Raw genomic sequence first — 16,925 nt, forward strand, 5'->3', positions numbered from 1 at the left:
AAGGGCAACGAGGCATATCCTAGAATAGGATGTATAATATAAATCAATGACACAGACATTTCATATAGCTCATTGTCACACAATGATTGATTGTTTGTTGCTTACCATTCATAGGCACACAGTGACACTGTCAATTTTAGACAAAAACAAATTAACACTAGATAATAGGTAGGTCCCAAAATAGAAGCGGTCGGCGTGTGCCTTGTAAAAAATAAGAGTAAAAGTGGATAAGGATAGAATGTTGCCTTGCAACAGGTCACCTAAATGTACAGACATTTGAAGGAAGGGAATGTTGCAAAGGTTCTTAACATGCACCCGTTAATGTTCGCGTTATTATAATGCTTATAGATCGGTTACAAACCTAAAACGAATATTATGTAATGGACATCTAGGCGATAGCAATACATTGGAATGCCCTCACGATGTAAAAAGCAAAATCTCTGGAGGAATCTTTCTATATTTTAACTAAGTCATTCGATCGATTGACATATAAGATAGTGATTTATTGTAATTAAATCGAGAACGCAAATGTTTAGATATAATGTATATGATTATACAAAAAAAAAATACATAAAAAATTCCGACAGAAATAATTATGATAAATATTACCTTTTGATAAATCCTGAATAGAAGGGCAAAAAAATCCTTATCTGAACTTGCAGTGCCTCAACAGTCGTTCAAAAATGTCCAAATCTCGTTTTTTTACATGATAAAGAAAAAAAATGGAAAACGATCAGATTTTAAAGAGAATGAAACTTCACATAGACGTTCACTCCTTATAAAAACATGAAGTAACAAAACCACAAGAACGTATAATTTTAGACATGGATTTCTTTAGCAAATAGATATATGTAACAGAACAACTTTTGGTTTATTTCGTGTATATGCGTTTTTAAAGAACGGAACTTTATTCGGACATTAAACATCAGTGAGATGGCAGCCATGTATGTGAACCCGCTCTAAATAACATGTGGTGAAAAATGTATATCTTTACCATAGAACATAGGGTTGTCACAAGTTACTGAAACTAAAGTTGTTGATCTTGACCTTAGACCTAGGAAGTTGTACATACATTATGGCGGAGTTTTGCATTTGCGCCGATCTGCATTTCATTTGCGCCGATTTTTTCTTTCATTTGCGCCGATTTTTGTTTTCATTTGCGCCGATTTTTTACAGGTAAATTACAGGTTAATTACAGGTGAATAGATATAAGAAGATGTGGTATGAGTGCAAATGAGACAACTCTCCATCCAAGTCATGTTATTTATCATTTATCATTATAGACCTCTTCCGTCATCCAGTTGTGCACTATATTCACATACTTTAATATCAAGAAGTAAAAACCTTAAATAAAAGCACTCTGGTTTATACTAAAATGACGAATTGAAAATCTATTTACAGCATTCAAATCCATAAAAACGGAATACATTAAAATCATAAATCTGTCCTTGCTGAGTATTTATAGGCAACATATCTAATATATTCCTTTCTTGTGATTTCGTCTCTTCTATATTTGTTGTAATTGTCAATAACGAAATCCATCTTTTCTTTGTCTTGCTATTAACGTACTTATGTGTTTGGCCGTCGATGGTTAAAAAAATTGACTCCTCGGCTCGTTGTAGTGTGCAATATGTCCATCAATTACAGCAAAGTTCAGAACAATATGAATCAAAATTAACTAAAACCTTTGTTTATAAACAGATTTTACCAATATACCTGCACGGTATAGTACATATACAAGTATTAACTTACCTGTAAATCCAATTAGGAAAAAATGAAATCGGCGCAAATGAAAGAATGAAAATTTAAAAAATCGGCGCAAATGTCATACGCCCCATTATGGCAGCCCCTCTGGTGTTGGTCAATATACATGTCAAGTATTTCAACTTTGAAATCATATCAGTTCTCAAGACATAGAGCGGACACGATCTTAATAATAAGACATGGATTGTCAATTGAAACCAGTTTTTAATATTGAAAAGTAAATCACAAAAATACTGAACTCAAAGGAAAATCTAATCGGAAAGTCCATAATCACATGGCAAAATCAAATGCCGAAAAACATAAAAAACGAATGGACAAGAACTGTCATATTCCTGACTTGGTACAGGCATTTTCAAATGTAGAAAATGGTGGATTAATATAAAAACAAAAAATAAGGTGTGTTATTATTGCCAATGAGACAACTATCCACAAAAGACCAAAATGACACAGACAGTAACAACTATAGGTCACCGTACGGCCTTCAACAATGAGCAAAGCCCATACCGCATAGTGAGCTGTAAAAGGTTTTAAAGCGCTAAACCTCTCACTTTGATGACAGGATCACCAAATTCTGTTATATTTTAAATGATGCGTGAACTAAACAGACATAAGAAATTAAATAGTCAAAATTTTGGTCGTGTAACAATTTTAAAAGGAACAATTGACTAAACAGAACACAAAAACATCAATCTACAAACACATTCATCGATGTCAGAAAATTGTATACGTTACATATATTTGCATATACAAACAATTTAAAAATTCCACATGGGCAATGTTAGCATTCAGTGTTAAAAAATCAGAAGTATGTAAAAATAAATTTCAGAAATAGACCGAGATTCCAAATAGTCCAAAAGTTGTATATAATTTATAAGAATCCATAAATAGTTCATTCCACTACGCGATTGCATAATTTTGAAGTTTGTGGTTCAACGTATTTTCTAATTCATAATATAAATACAAATGTATATCATAATGACACATAATAGAACAATATCATTATGACAGGATCTTAAAGTACAGAGTCACGTTATAAGAACCAAAGAAACACAAAAAGTCACATATACAAAACACACCAGATGTGACCTTTGTGATTTATGCGTTTGACTGTCCCTCTTTAGACATTATGATACACCCTCTGAAGTTGGTTAATAAACATGTTAAGTATAAAGTATCAAATTATCACGGTTCTCTAGATATTGAGGGACATATTCTTATACGGACGGACTGACTGATCACTATAGGGCCTTACATATACTATATTAGCTACAATAAAATAACTCACTGCTCAACTAGTTTAACTGTTCTTAAAAGATATGGAGCACGTGCTGTGCGGTCTAATAAAAAGTCAAATAACAAAATCCAGGAAAGTTCGAATTGAAAAGTTCTTTATCAAATAGTAAAGTGATTGCTTTCCGATTTACCAAACGACAATTAAATTAAATAAGAAGACTTTTGTTTGATAAGATTGTGTGGAAGTGTTGTGTAATAAGTTGAAAAGTCAAAACTGTCTCGGATGTTTGGAAGTTTTATATGTTTTTAATTCTAAGTTCATTTATATATTTTGGAGTTGAGTGCGACTTCAAATTTAAATAACATAGTAATTTAATTTTATTCAAGCTAGCTAAAGCCTGACTCTAGATGTGGGATTTTCTGGCAGTGTTGAAGACCTACGGGTGACCTCCTGCTCTTTGGTTGGGTTGTTGTATCTTTGACTCATTTCCCATTTCCATTCCTCAATTTATTTAGAATGACAGTATAGTATTTACAGCCATGATACGAATTTCACATTGTTGACTGCTATGGCAGATGGTACAAACACAAACTTCTTTAAAAGAACTTGAATATAAAAAAGTGGTATCAATGGTAATAAGACAACAAGAGACCAAACGACACATACATTAACAACTATAGGTCATCGTACGGCCTTCAACAATGAGCAAAGCACATACCGCATAATCAGCTATAAAAGGCCCCGAAATAACAAATGTAAAACAATTCAAACGAGAAAATTAACGGCCTGATTTATGTACAAACAAAAATGTGTCCCAAGTACACGGATGCCCCACTCGCACTATCATTTTATATGTTCAGTGGACCGTAAAATTAGGGTCAAAACTTTAATTTGGAATAAAAATTAGAAAGATCATTTCATAGGTAACATGTGTACTAAGTTTCAAGTTGATTAGACTTCAACTTCTTCAAAAACTACAATGACCAAAAACTTTAACCTGAAGCGGACGGACGAACGGACGCACAGACGGTACGACGAACGGACGGACGGACGAACGGAGGCACAGACCAGAAAACATAATGCCCCTCTACTATCGTAGGTGAGGCATAAAAATGTACGAAAACAATTATGTAAGACATCAACAAATGACAACCACTGAATTACATGTTCCTGACTTGGTGCAGACACATACTTGCAGAATGTGGCGGGGTTAAACATGTAAGCCTGATCCCAACACCACATTCCCTAACCTTGAACATTGGTGTAGCAGTAAAACATAAGAAATAACGATAATATCACAGAAATATGTCTCGCCTTTTTGTAATTTTAATTATGCAAATTTTGAAATTACAATAGTCAGTGTATATAAAGTGCGAATCCAGCTAGTTCATTTTCACTGTCATATGCCGGTATGTCTATTGTAGAATAAAGGATCATGGGAAAACTGTATTTGCTTACGTTTTGAAAATACCAAATTAATTGATTTGAAGGAAAGTTTTTACATATTTTCATTGTGATATGTCTTTATTATGTACAAACATAGCATTAAAGTTCAAATAAGTGTTATAAAAGCAACATAATATAGCATATCGATTTTTGAAAGCGACCCATTTTAACTATAGATGCGATGAATTATCACTGTTAGTGCAGTCATTTCAGATGTGGAATTTTCGAAGATGCGAGGAATTTTTATTGTAGAATTATGTGATAAATGCACTTGAAACAAATGAAAAAACTTAGTTGATGACTTTAGAATTTATGATAAATGTATTTTCAAATTGAAATACAAACTCCTCATTCATTCTTTATCAAATATATAGCTTTTCAAATTTGTAACAAAAACGGTTCTCAAAATGTCATATTGTATTCTTCAAATAACGTTTTTCCTTGATTTAAAAAAAAACCAATTAAAAGATATTTCTGTATTTTTTTGAAGTCAAAGATTGATATTGCGGAGTTTAAGTGCAGTCTGTGTAAAATAGAGACGAGTACATTTGAGGACGTTATCTTCCACGCAATAAATACACTTGCGAACAGAGAAATATGCATCTTGAAACGCAATGGTGACATAAAAGCTTATAAAAGATTAACTTTCCCCAGTTGTACTCTCAACTGCTTCAATTTCCATATCCTGAAAAAGACAGTTTTGGTAGAACAAATGTTCTTGACTCGATTGTTGCTTGCATGATTTTAACTGTATAAGGTGAAACGGTATGTGACATAAATTATCCACAGTCATTAAAACATGAAATGTAAGGTGTGGGCGAACTTTTTTGTTTGCATTGGTACGTGAAGTAGAGCACCCTTGATACAAAAAAAAATTATCCTTAATGAACAGCTCGATACCAGAGGAGGATTTAGGGGAACAGGGGGTTGCCCCCTTTTTGGGAAAACATTTGGTTACTTTTATATGGAATCACTGGAGCGGGCCCCCTCTTAGGTAGTCATTGGACCCCTACTTAAAAAAAATTCTAGATCCGCGAGTGGATACTACCACAGAGGTCAAACAATGCACATTTGGGTAATTGTACACAACATGCATGCTACAATTCATGTTTGATGATCTTAGACCCTTTGGACCTCTATGTGGGCTATTTCGGTAACTTGGTAAAAATCCCCAAACTGGATACAAGGTTAGATTCAGCATGTCAAAGAACCCCAAATATTCATAAGGTCTTTTGTCTATAAAAATGCATGCATGGGATACATTTGTTATTAAAGGCATGACTGTAACAATAGGATGAAGATAAAAAACATATCTTAATCTGGGGTCTCATTTGGGGGGGGGGGGGGTCTGATCCCTGGTCCCGTTTTCTGCTTTATCAGATTCCCGTATCCCGCTTATACTTTGCAGTTCTCATTTTTCTAAATTTTCCGTGTCCCGCTATACTTTATTTCTCGTTTTCACGACACAATCATTTGACTATCACGGCAATTCCGCGTCACGCTTATACCTCAACGCGACCCACTATTCTACTCTTTTCTGACTCATATTAAGCCCATTATAAATATATTAAAAAAGTGTGTTTTTTATCCCTTTTTATCCCGTCTCGTTTCGGGTTGAGCCACAGATAGATAAGATGTCATATGTGACAATGAGACAACTCTCAAAACGAGTCACAATTTATAAAAGTATACCTTTATACGTCAAAATACGGTCTTCAACATGGAGTCTTGGCTCACACCGAACAGCAAGTTATAAAGGGCCCCAGTGTAAAATCTTTTAAACGGGAAAACCAACGATTCAATCTTTATCAAGATGTACGTAATTAGTGGTGAAGTGTCATGGAAATGGATAAAAAAAAAAAAAAACAAGGATAAAGATCCCTATACGATTCATAAGAAATTTTAAAAATGGAATACATTTGAAATAAATGTTATTTCTATTGAATTTATTTAGAGTGTTTTAAAACTAAACTTTCCTCCGTAAGTTAAATTTTATCAAATTCGTCTCTTACTTTATCTATTGTTTGAGCAAGTCGGCTAAATTAAGGCTTTACAGCTAATTTCCTAATGCATGTAAAGCAAAACTTTGGTTGACTTGATTGCTTAGTTTGTATAATTGTTTATACAAACTTTGTAAATAAGATTGACATCTTTAAACAATATGTATCGGCATAGTTTAATTTGTATTTATATAATTATTATATTTGAATTAAATTGGGTGTTATCATAATGATTGTACAAAAAATAAAAACCAAAGCAAGCACGCTAACTAAAGTCTTGCTTTACATGCTTAAAAAAATACGCTGTAATAGATAAAAAAATAAATATATCATACAGTGAAAATGCGCCGCATATACAATACTAATGAATCGCTCTACAGTGAAAATGAAAGAATAGTATCATTATTCGACAGTAAACATGACTCGCATAAAGAAAGCATCATAGTGGAAATCAGTTCAATATGAAGAAACTGAATGACAAAACCTATTCTACGTTATACAACTTTAATAATTGTGTTGAAATGAATATTTTTTTCTGCAACAACATCTCACCTGTTAGTTATAAAGCACCTGCACGATCTGTTCGTGAAATGTCCTAAACATTCACCTATTTTGGTATAAATTTCACAGCTATTTGGATTTAGGCACGAAAAAACCCCGTTCGCATCTCTTACTTTGTTTTATTAGTATTATGTGTTTCTTAACATATACTTTTTAACTAATTTTCTTCATTTTCTTCAAAAATAAAAAAAAAGTCGTCTGTTTATTTATCATTCTACATCAAAAATTTCTGGCATATACAGTGAAAATGATATTTTAGGATCCGCACTTTACATACACTGATAGTAACATGTAAGTTATGTAAATATTCAAAGTAGATGAACCATGACTGAAGTTCATTGCTAAACAATCTCTATGGAAATGAAAGTGCAACTGCTAATAAAACTGCAATATAAATACCATAGACTTACTATAAGTCGTTCCCTTTTTAACAAGCATAAACACAAAAATTAATTTGTAAACTATGCAAAAGTTTAAAGTCAATGAACCATGATGAGGCGTGGGACTATATAATCACCATGGAAACAATACATGCAAATGCCAATACATTTGCATTCCAAATATCATTGACTTAATATGATAAGCAATTTATCTTAAACAGATCTAATCACAAACTAATACATCTAAACTATAAAGCCAATGTTTCAAAGTCAATAGACCATGACTGAGGGGGCGAAACTCAATGTTATCCGTGGAAATGAGATGTGTTAATGCTTATCAACTAAATAGCAATAAACATTGGCCTTCTACCAATGGTTCCCCTTGAACTGACCTAATCACATACTAATACATGTAAACTAAGGGAAAAAGACCAACAGACCATAGCTAAGGGGGCGGAGAAAAATAATCTCCATGGAAATAAGATACATTTGTATGCGAATGCTTATTTAACTGTATACTAAATATCACCTACCACAAGTGCTTCCCCATAGACTGACCTAATCACAAATTAATACATGTAAACTGAAAAATTTTCAAACGTCAATGGACCATGACTAAGGTGGCAGGGCCAAATAAACTCCATTGAAATGAGATGTGTCAATGCTCACTGGGGTAAAGCTGATGACCGTAACTGCATTCACGGTCATCCCAAGATGTCGGATGAAAAATTAGGTCAGTTTCTGTATTGTCTGTTAAAGTGTTTCTATATCATTTTCTTTACAAATCATACATTGAAACGATGTAAATTTATAAAAGAATCACTCTAAAATCATTAATTACTTCCGAGAAATATGCATGAAACGGGAAATTCGATTTGAAAAAATCGTTAAGATGACCGTAAATCATAATCAAAATATTTTCAAGATGACCGTAACATAAAACAAGGATGACCGTGATTGGTAAAAAGATGACCGTAACTTGTAAAGGATGACCGTAAATTGCATTTTTCTCGTAAACAATGAAATATTTATTGATATCGACGTTAAAATTTTAACACAAATTGACAGCGATACGACGAAAATTTGAAGAAACATGAATGTGTCCCTAGTACACAGATGCCTCATCTACACTATCATTTTCTATGTTTAGTGGACTATGAAAATGGGATAAAACTGTAATTTGGCATTAGAATTAAAAAGATCATACCATAGGGGAAAATGTGTACTAAGTTTCAATTTTATTTAACTTGAAGCTGGACAAACGGACAAACAAACAGACGAACGGACGAACGTACGCACAGACCAGAAAAACATAATGCCAATAAATGGAGCATTAAAAACATTAATAATACATACGAATATTTGGTAATCGAGCCCATGTGTATGGTTCCAGAGGAAGCAGATTAAAATCTTAATTTGTCTTGATATATGCAGGCGGAAACACTTTTGAAATAGAACAAAAGAATCGAAGCTCTGTGTTTATCGAGAAAGCGATCAATGTTAACTGTAATGTTTGATATAGTAACACAATTTTAAAAAGTTAATAGAAACAAATAAAACGACAATTTTCTTATTTTAAAAACACCATTTGCATAAGTTTTCAATGTATCTATTACATAGTAATGCAAAACAATAAGATATCAAGTCGACGACATGGTTCTTATCGGGGCCTTTTATAGCTGACTATGCAGTATGGGCTTTGCTCATTGTTGAAGGCCTTACGGTTACCTATAGTTGTTAATGTTTGTGTCATTTTGGTCTTTTCTTGATAGTTGTCTCATTGGCAATAATACCACATCTTCTTTTTTATATATAGTATCTATAAGTTGGATGTAGAAAATGCATAACCTCCGATTTTTTTTTATCACGGACGGAGAACATATCAATCTTTTAGTTCAGAAATTTTCGTGTCTGTCCTTCCATTATGTGAATCAAGAAAAAATTCCCCAAAACAGGTAACGATTGTATCGAAACGAGAAAAATCGAGTGCACCTTTTTATGTTAGGGCATGTTTGGGGTGTATATTTTGTCTTTAAAATGTACAAAGCAAGAGTATTTTATATAGCATCTCGCTTCAGATTCTATCATTATTATATAACAAAGCTACAAGTTGACTTTATAACGTAAACAAATGACAGTACGAAAAGATGAAATATATGGGTCAAGTGAGATACCTATCTAAAGAATCACAAAAACAGAGTAGGTGTGTTCGAATAGCTATTTTTTCTAAAAGTACTTGACGACAGTCTTTTAATTTGGATGATGAAAATGGATATCTTCGAAAAAATATGATTTTCTTGTGTGTGATAACTAGGGTTCATAATCTTCAAATACTGAAAATGTTTAGTCTGCCCTTCCACGAAATATTTAATAAGAATTTTTTTAAATGCTTAAGAATTTTCAAAAATTCCATCTGACATCCGAACAGACAATATTTTTAAGTTGAATCAATGCAGAAAAGATCATTAACTAATGCTCATTAGCTAGTAGATACATTTGTCTTTTAAAATATAACTGACATATAACGATCAATCGTAATGGTGCTATGTGGATAAATTTATCAGTTTTCAAGAGCAAAATTGGCAGAGCGTCATCCCTACAATGGCTTCCATTTCTACGATTGTGAGCATGAACTGGCGTAATGGGGAGATAATTTTGAAGAAGTAGAATCCTGACTGTATGAATAACATTTCTGTATATATACAAATTGACAACGTTCCGCCTTGTGATACGCCTTTCGTCCAATACTATTTTAAGGATCTACTGGAGCTCACCTTCACTAGTTTATTCGAATGATATTTTCAAAATGTTTCTGTTATTTTATTTGCATGACAAAATGAAAGACGATATAATATCAATGGGTGTACATGCAAATTTTTGGCATTTTTAAAAATGTGTATTTATTATATGTCTTTTAAAGGAATCCCAGAAACAAAAACAAATCTTTTGTCGAGCAGTTGAAGGCTGTGCACCGCATTTTTTTCATTATGCTTGTAAGGTGTCATTTTATCGCGCTTTTGTAGCATTTTTTCCCTTCCTGTTCATTTGCATGTCTTTTGTCAAATTCATTTTAAAAATTAAACCCTCTACTGTAAAAAAAATACATATGGTAATCTTTGCATTTGAAGCACGTCTTATTTTCTTCTACCTATAGGATAAAACTCTCATATTAATATGTGTATACCAACACGATTAATCATTTGATATAAAAAGATAGTTATATAAATACGGATATTTCTTAGAATTGAGGGTCATCCTTTAAAAGTTACGGTCATCATTTACAAATTATGGTCATCTTAAAAGCAGTTACGGTCAGCCTTGTTATGAATCTCTGATTCTGTTACGGTCATCTCGATTGTGATTTACGGTCATCTTGGCGATTTTTTCAAATCGAATTTCCCGTTTCATGCACATTTCTCGGAAGTAATTAGTGATTTCCGAGTGATTCTTTTATAAATTTACATCGTTTCAATGTATGATTTGTAAAGAAAATGATATAGAAACACTTTAACAGACAATACAGAAACTGACCTAATTTTTCATCCGACATCTTGGGATGACCGTGAATGCAGTTACGGTCATCAGCTTTACCCCAGTGAATGCTGATCGTTATAACTGTATACCATATATCATTGACCTACCACTTGTGGTTCACCATTAACCAGACCTTATCACTAACTAATACATTATTTGACGACGACGCTGCTTATGCCCCCGATGCCGGAAACAACATTCATGTATACGTCTCGTTTTTTGACTCAGTAATGTGACAAAAAATAGTTGGAAAAGTCTTACTCTTTTAATTGAGTTAAGCCATTTCAATTGATATTTTATAGAGTGTCTTTCTAGTGTCCAACTAGAACACAGATCACGGAAGAAGAAACAGGAAATTCTAACACAGAAGTACTAGACATGCTAGAAATGAACAAAACGGTTTCATACAAACAGCATAACCAAATGGTACAGAACAGCAGGAATGTACAAATAGAAAATGTAGATGAGCCAAAACACATCAAGACAAAACCGAAAAGGCAATATAAGTGCAAAAATATAAATGAAACTACTCAACAGCTTGAAGATCAATTAGCACAATGCAGAGCAAGACTAGTCATAATGGAAGATACCAATAGAGACTATAGAAATACAATCAATCTACTTAGGATGCAATCAGAAGAAAGCACTATTGACAAAAGTAACTTAAAAACCTACCAGCCAAATTGTGGCTGTAGCAACAATTCGCAGGAACAGACTATAAACAAAGTCGATATGATGCTGAACAACTTCCGACTAGAAATGGAAAATAGAGACCTAAGCTATACCTGTAAATAGTCAAAGTAGCCACCATTACCCTGGCTATAGAAGTATACATGTACCAACTGGCAGTATCAACACTAACATGATACAAAATGCACATTTATACAGACAACAATATAGGATGACTGCACAACCTATACCACAAAATATAAATCACCACCAAGGATATAGTCAACAACAGACAAGCAGAAAGGAACAAAGTCAAAGGAACATCAATAAAAGATTTTATGACCAAAGAACAAGCATGCCAGTAATAGCTAAACAAAGTCATGCAGAAGAAATTGAAGGACAAAAACAATTGCAACAGCTAACAAATCAGGCTGATAATATTATCCAAATAGACAAAGAACCAACAGAAGAAGCTAGAATGACCATCAATCTGACAAATTCAGCTGCCGCAAAAAATGATGAAGTCAAAGCACATACAGAAGTAAGCCATCAAGTAGATGTCACGCCCAGAACTGGTCTTATAACAACGGCTTCTAGTGGGGACGCCCCGCTGGAAGCGGACTGCCATCAGAAGTTCCCCTCTCAAAGGGGGGCCAATTTTGGTGGTCCTAAGCATCTAAAGGGACTAGTTCAGGCTGACAATCTAGAAGCAAAAGAAGATGGGAATAGAAAAAAACCAAATCATTTTTTAGGCAGCGGCCGATCAAACAAGATAAAAGGGAGGATATCATTATAGGTACACTCAATGTACAAAATGTGAAATCAAACGCCCTCTATATCAAAAACTTGTTAAGGGATGTACATGTGTTATGCATTCAAGAACACTGGCTTTTTAATGCGGAAAAGAAAATCATAGCTGAAATTACTGAAAATAGCGGATACATAGCTAAAAGTGTTGATGATAATGACGACCCTGATTTCAACGTATCAATGAAAAGGGGATATGGTGGAGTAGCCATAATCTGGAAAAAAGAAATTAATGAAAATATAAAGGAACTGATAGACGGTGGAAATAGAATACAAGCCATACATATTCAACAAGGAGACAAACCAATATGTCTTATAAATGTATATATGCCATCAGATAGCAAAAATGCAGACATCGAATACAAAGACACATTGGCTCAAATTGATAAAATGATAGAGAACTATAAAGACACACACGGAATTATAGTATGTGGAGACATGAACGGGTCACTTGATAGAAGCTCGACACCTCATGATAAAATCCTAAAGACATTCTGCAAGGAAAGATGTATAGGAAATACTGAGAAATGCCCAGTAAAAGAGACATTTTATCACCAGAATGGTATGTCGAAAGGACAAATTGATTACTTCCTCTTCAAAAGTAACTCAGAAATCATTAACAAAATCAGACAAATTGATGTCCTTGATACTGACCCAGAGAATACCTCGGACCATGTACCTGTTATCTTGACACTGAATAGTCAACTGAAAAAAGTCAGGGAAAAAGCAACAACTATATATCATAGCAAAACCTAAATGGACTGACTGCGACCATCAAATTTATAAGAAAGTCATTAATAAAGATCTACCAAAACTCATGCAAAAATCAAAAGGAATCATTGAGCAAGATATAAGAAATCTAGAAAAATTGCTACATAAAGCCGGAGAAGCAGCAATCCCAAAGTATAAAGAAAAATCAAAATCAAATCAAAGGGAAAGGCGATATGGAATGACCAAATAGATAAGGCATCAAAGCAATAAAAAAATGCATATAAAGTATGGAGGCAACATGGAGCACCTCAAGAAAGAAGTAATGAGCTCAAAATCAAAATGACAGCTGCAAAGAGAATACTTCGAAAAGCACAAAGACAAGCCTATGCTTCGCAGAGAGAATCAACAGCGGGAAAAATTATGAAAGCTTCAAATGCAGATACAAAACTTTTTTACAAGCTTATCAACATGCAAAGAAAAACACCACTTACTAATACCAAGTAACTGAAACTAAATGAAAAGACTGCAGAAGATGGACCAAGCATAATGAACATCTGGCAAGAACATTTCCAACAACTAGCTACACCAACAATAGAGGAACATTTTGACACTGAAAAACTAGAGCTATTAGAAATACAAAACAATATAATAGAATCCATAGAAAGGGAAAAAGGTCAAGGCATAGATCTTGTTAATGTAAAGGAAGTAAATATAGCTATAGAAAAACTTAAAGCAGGAAAAGCACCCGATGAAGATGGAATTTCGGCAGAACACTACAAACATGGGATGGAAGAGTTAACTCCCTTTATAGTACATCTGCTAAATTTAATCTTAACATATTTGGATGTACCAATCTTCCTAAAGACAGGGATTCTAACACCAATCTTAAAGAAAGAAAAAGACAAAACATTACCATCTAGCTACAATGGAATAACTGTAACTAAAACCTTTGCAAAAATATTACAAAGTATATTGAAGGATAGAGTTGACTCTGTATTTAACAACATACAAAACTCCCTGCAAAGAGGCTTTACAGAAGGAGTATCATCACTATGTGCAGCATTCCTCACATCAGAAGCAATCGAAGAAAGTAAGAAGTTAAAGATACTGCTTGTCTTAATAACTCTTGATGCAGAAAAGGCATTTGACAAGCTAAACCATGAAATACTATTCAACAAACTGTACCATTATGGAATAAAAGGAAAACTCTGGATATTACTGAGAAACTTGTATAAAGGAAGGAGCATTAAGGTTAAATGGGAAGGGCAATGTACAGAAGATGTAATGGTGCTACAAGGAATTCAACTAGGTGCAAAACTATCTACAACACTATATAAATGCTACAACAACGTCATACTGGATAGCATATTAAAAAGTGGACTTGGAGCATGTTTTGGTGATATACAAGTCCCTGCACCAACATGTGCCGATGACATTGCTGTCCTGACAAATAGTACTGCAGATGCACAAGGAATATTAGACATAGTGCAACACCATACAAGCAGAGATCTAGTCAAAATCAATCCAACTAAATCTGAAGCTGTTCTATACAATGCAAAAGGCTCAAACATATCAATATTGCAATTTGAAGACAATGACATGAATATAACCAATGAAACCAAACATCTAGGTATCAAAAGAAACGAGCAAAACCGTGCAAATATCTCAGAAAGAATAAGAACCGGTGGGGCAACAATATACAGCCTTCTTGGAGCTGTGTTACATGTCAGAAGGGGATTCTCACCCGTGGTCGCATACAAGCTATGAAGAACATATGCAGTACCAAGAAGCATATACGGACTTGAGGTGATGAACCTACTTGCAAAAGAAAAGGATATGCTAGAACTGGCAGAGAGAAAAATCCTCCGACAAATTCAAGGGCTTCCAAATGATACAGCAAATATGGCTGTCTATACCCTGGTAGGAGCAGAACCTATTGCCATCACATTAGACAAAAATGTACTTACCTTCTTCATGAATATTGTTCGAAATTCAGGAACCATAGAATGTGAAATTCTGCGCCGACAAATAGCATTTTCAGACCAAAGAGGAAAAGACTTTATCAACAGAGTAGAAAAAACTCTATCAAAATACAATTTGAAATCTAGCAGCTACTACATAGAAAATCCACTGAATAAAATCGAATGGAAAAGACTAGTAGGAATAAAGATCAAGGAATACTGGGAAAATGAATGTCATAATGAAAAAATGGAAAAAACATCACTTAAATACATAGAGATACAGAACAATCTATTAAATGAAGCTCACAATATATGGAAAAGTGTAAAAAACAATAGTAAAGATGTAAAGGTAGGAGAAATAAAAGCAAGAATAAGTACTCAAACGTACATATTCCAAGCCAAAAGAGCTAAGTTCGATCCGAAAGTTAACCCGATGTGTACAATCTGTGAACAGGGAAATGAAGATCTAGAACATTTTATTCTACACTGCAAAGAATTAGAGCAAATTAGATCTAAATACTTCTCAAAAATTGAACAGACAATGGATGAAATTGATACCTCTCAACATACAAGAAGATCATACAACAAGGGAATTTACTGCAGCTCATAATGGACTGTACTAGCAAAGACATAAACTGTTACTCAACTGTGTATGAAAGCATTGAAACTCTGGCTAGAAATATGTGTTATGAGATGCACATGCTGCGCACAAAAAGGATAAAAAACTTAATCACAAGTACAGTATAAGCAAACTTTTTAAAATAAAACAGTTCATTACAAATAGTATATCATCTTACTATTTTATGACTTATAAGTACATGTATATAAAAATAAATCTTCTCTTTTTAAAATTGTAAGATATCAGTTATAATTTAAAGAATAATGACAAGATCCCCATATAGCAAATTAAACTGTGAAGAAAATTTATGTATATATATTAGCTTAAATTTTTCCAAACCCCAACCATTTTACATAAGTCTTATAAAATATAATTTTCATTATAGTTCCCGATGTATTTATAGCACTCTTAACTAATAATTATAAGTAATTTTTATTTGAGACCATTTTAATTCTTATTTGTAAATATATGCAGTTGTCTCTTAAAATTTTCTTACAACCCAGCACATATGAATTATTATATATCTTTTAAAACTTTATGATGACAATCCTATGAATTAATTATGATATTTATCATTTAGTGATTATTATAACCAAATTCAGTCATCTGTATATAATTATTTGTTTCCTTATGTTTTAAGGTGTACATAGTTGCTAAAACTATACCCTTTTGGTAGTGCTCCACAACTAATGGAGGAATATCAAGAAACTGAAATGAACTGTTGTAATGTTAAACTATTGTTTCAGATAAGAATGATACAGGTAAATGGTTGGTACCATTAAAACGTTTAAACCCGCTGCAATATTGTTGGCACCTCTCCTAAGTCAGGAATCTGATGTTCAGAAGCTGTCTTTAGTTGATGTGGATCATAAGTGTTTCTTGTTGTTTTTTTTTAATTTATATAGACTAGACCTTTGGTTTTCCCCTTTGAATGTTTTTAAATTGCACTAGTAATTTTTTGGGCCTTTTATAGCTTGCTGTTCAGAATGAGCCAATGTTCCATGTTGAAGACTGTACTTTGACCTATTATGGTTTACTTTGATGGAGAGTTGTTTCACTGCATGGCACTTATACCACATCTTTATATCGTGCGTTGGTCTTTTTCTGTCATATTGTTTGTCATAAACTGTTTTCGTACTAATTAAGCCATTGGTCTTCTCGTTTGAATTGTTTCTTCAGGAGAACATTATACACCATATAAATATGTAACAGCCACTATGTTCCGTCAGTTACTTTGTT

At 33.4% G+C, this 16,925-nt stretch overlaps 1 protein-coding gene across 1 annotated transcript in view; it reads right to left on the reverse strand.

Moving 5' to 3' along the window:
- The window catches only part of LOC143056233 (solute carrier family 35 member F6-like), a 514,661-nt gene that overhangs the window by 253,119 nt on the left and 244,617 nt on the right, over positions 1 to 16,925 (reverse strand). The gene's annotated exons all lie outside the window — the stretch shown is intronic.

The sequence above is a fragment of the Mytilus galloprovincialis genome, chromosome 13 (assembly GCF_965363235.1).
Source record: "Mytilus galloprovincialis chromosome 13, xbMytGall1.hap1.1, whole genome shotgun sequence".
Taxonomy (NCBI): domain Eukaryota; kingdom Metazoa; phylum Mollusca; class Bivalvia; order Mytilida; family Mytilidae; genus Mytilus; species Mytilus galloprovincialis.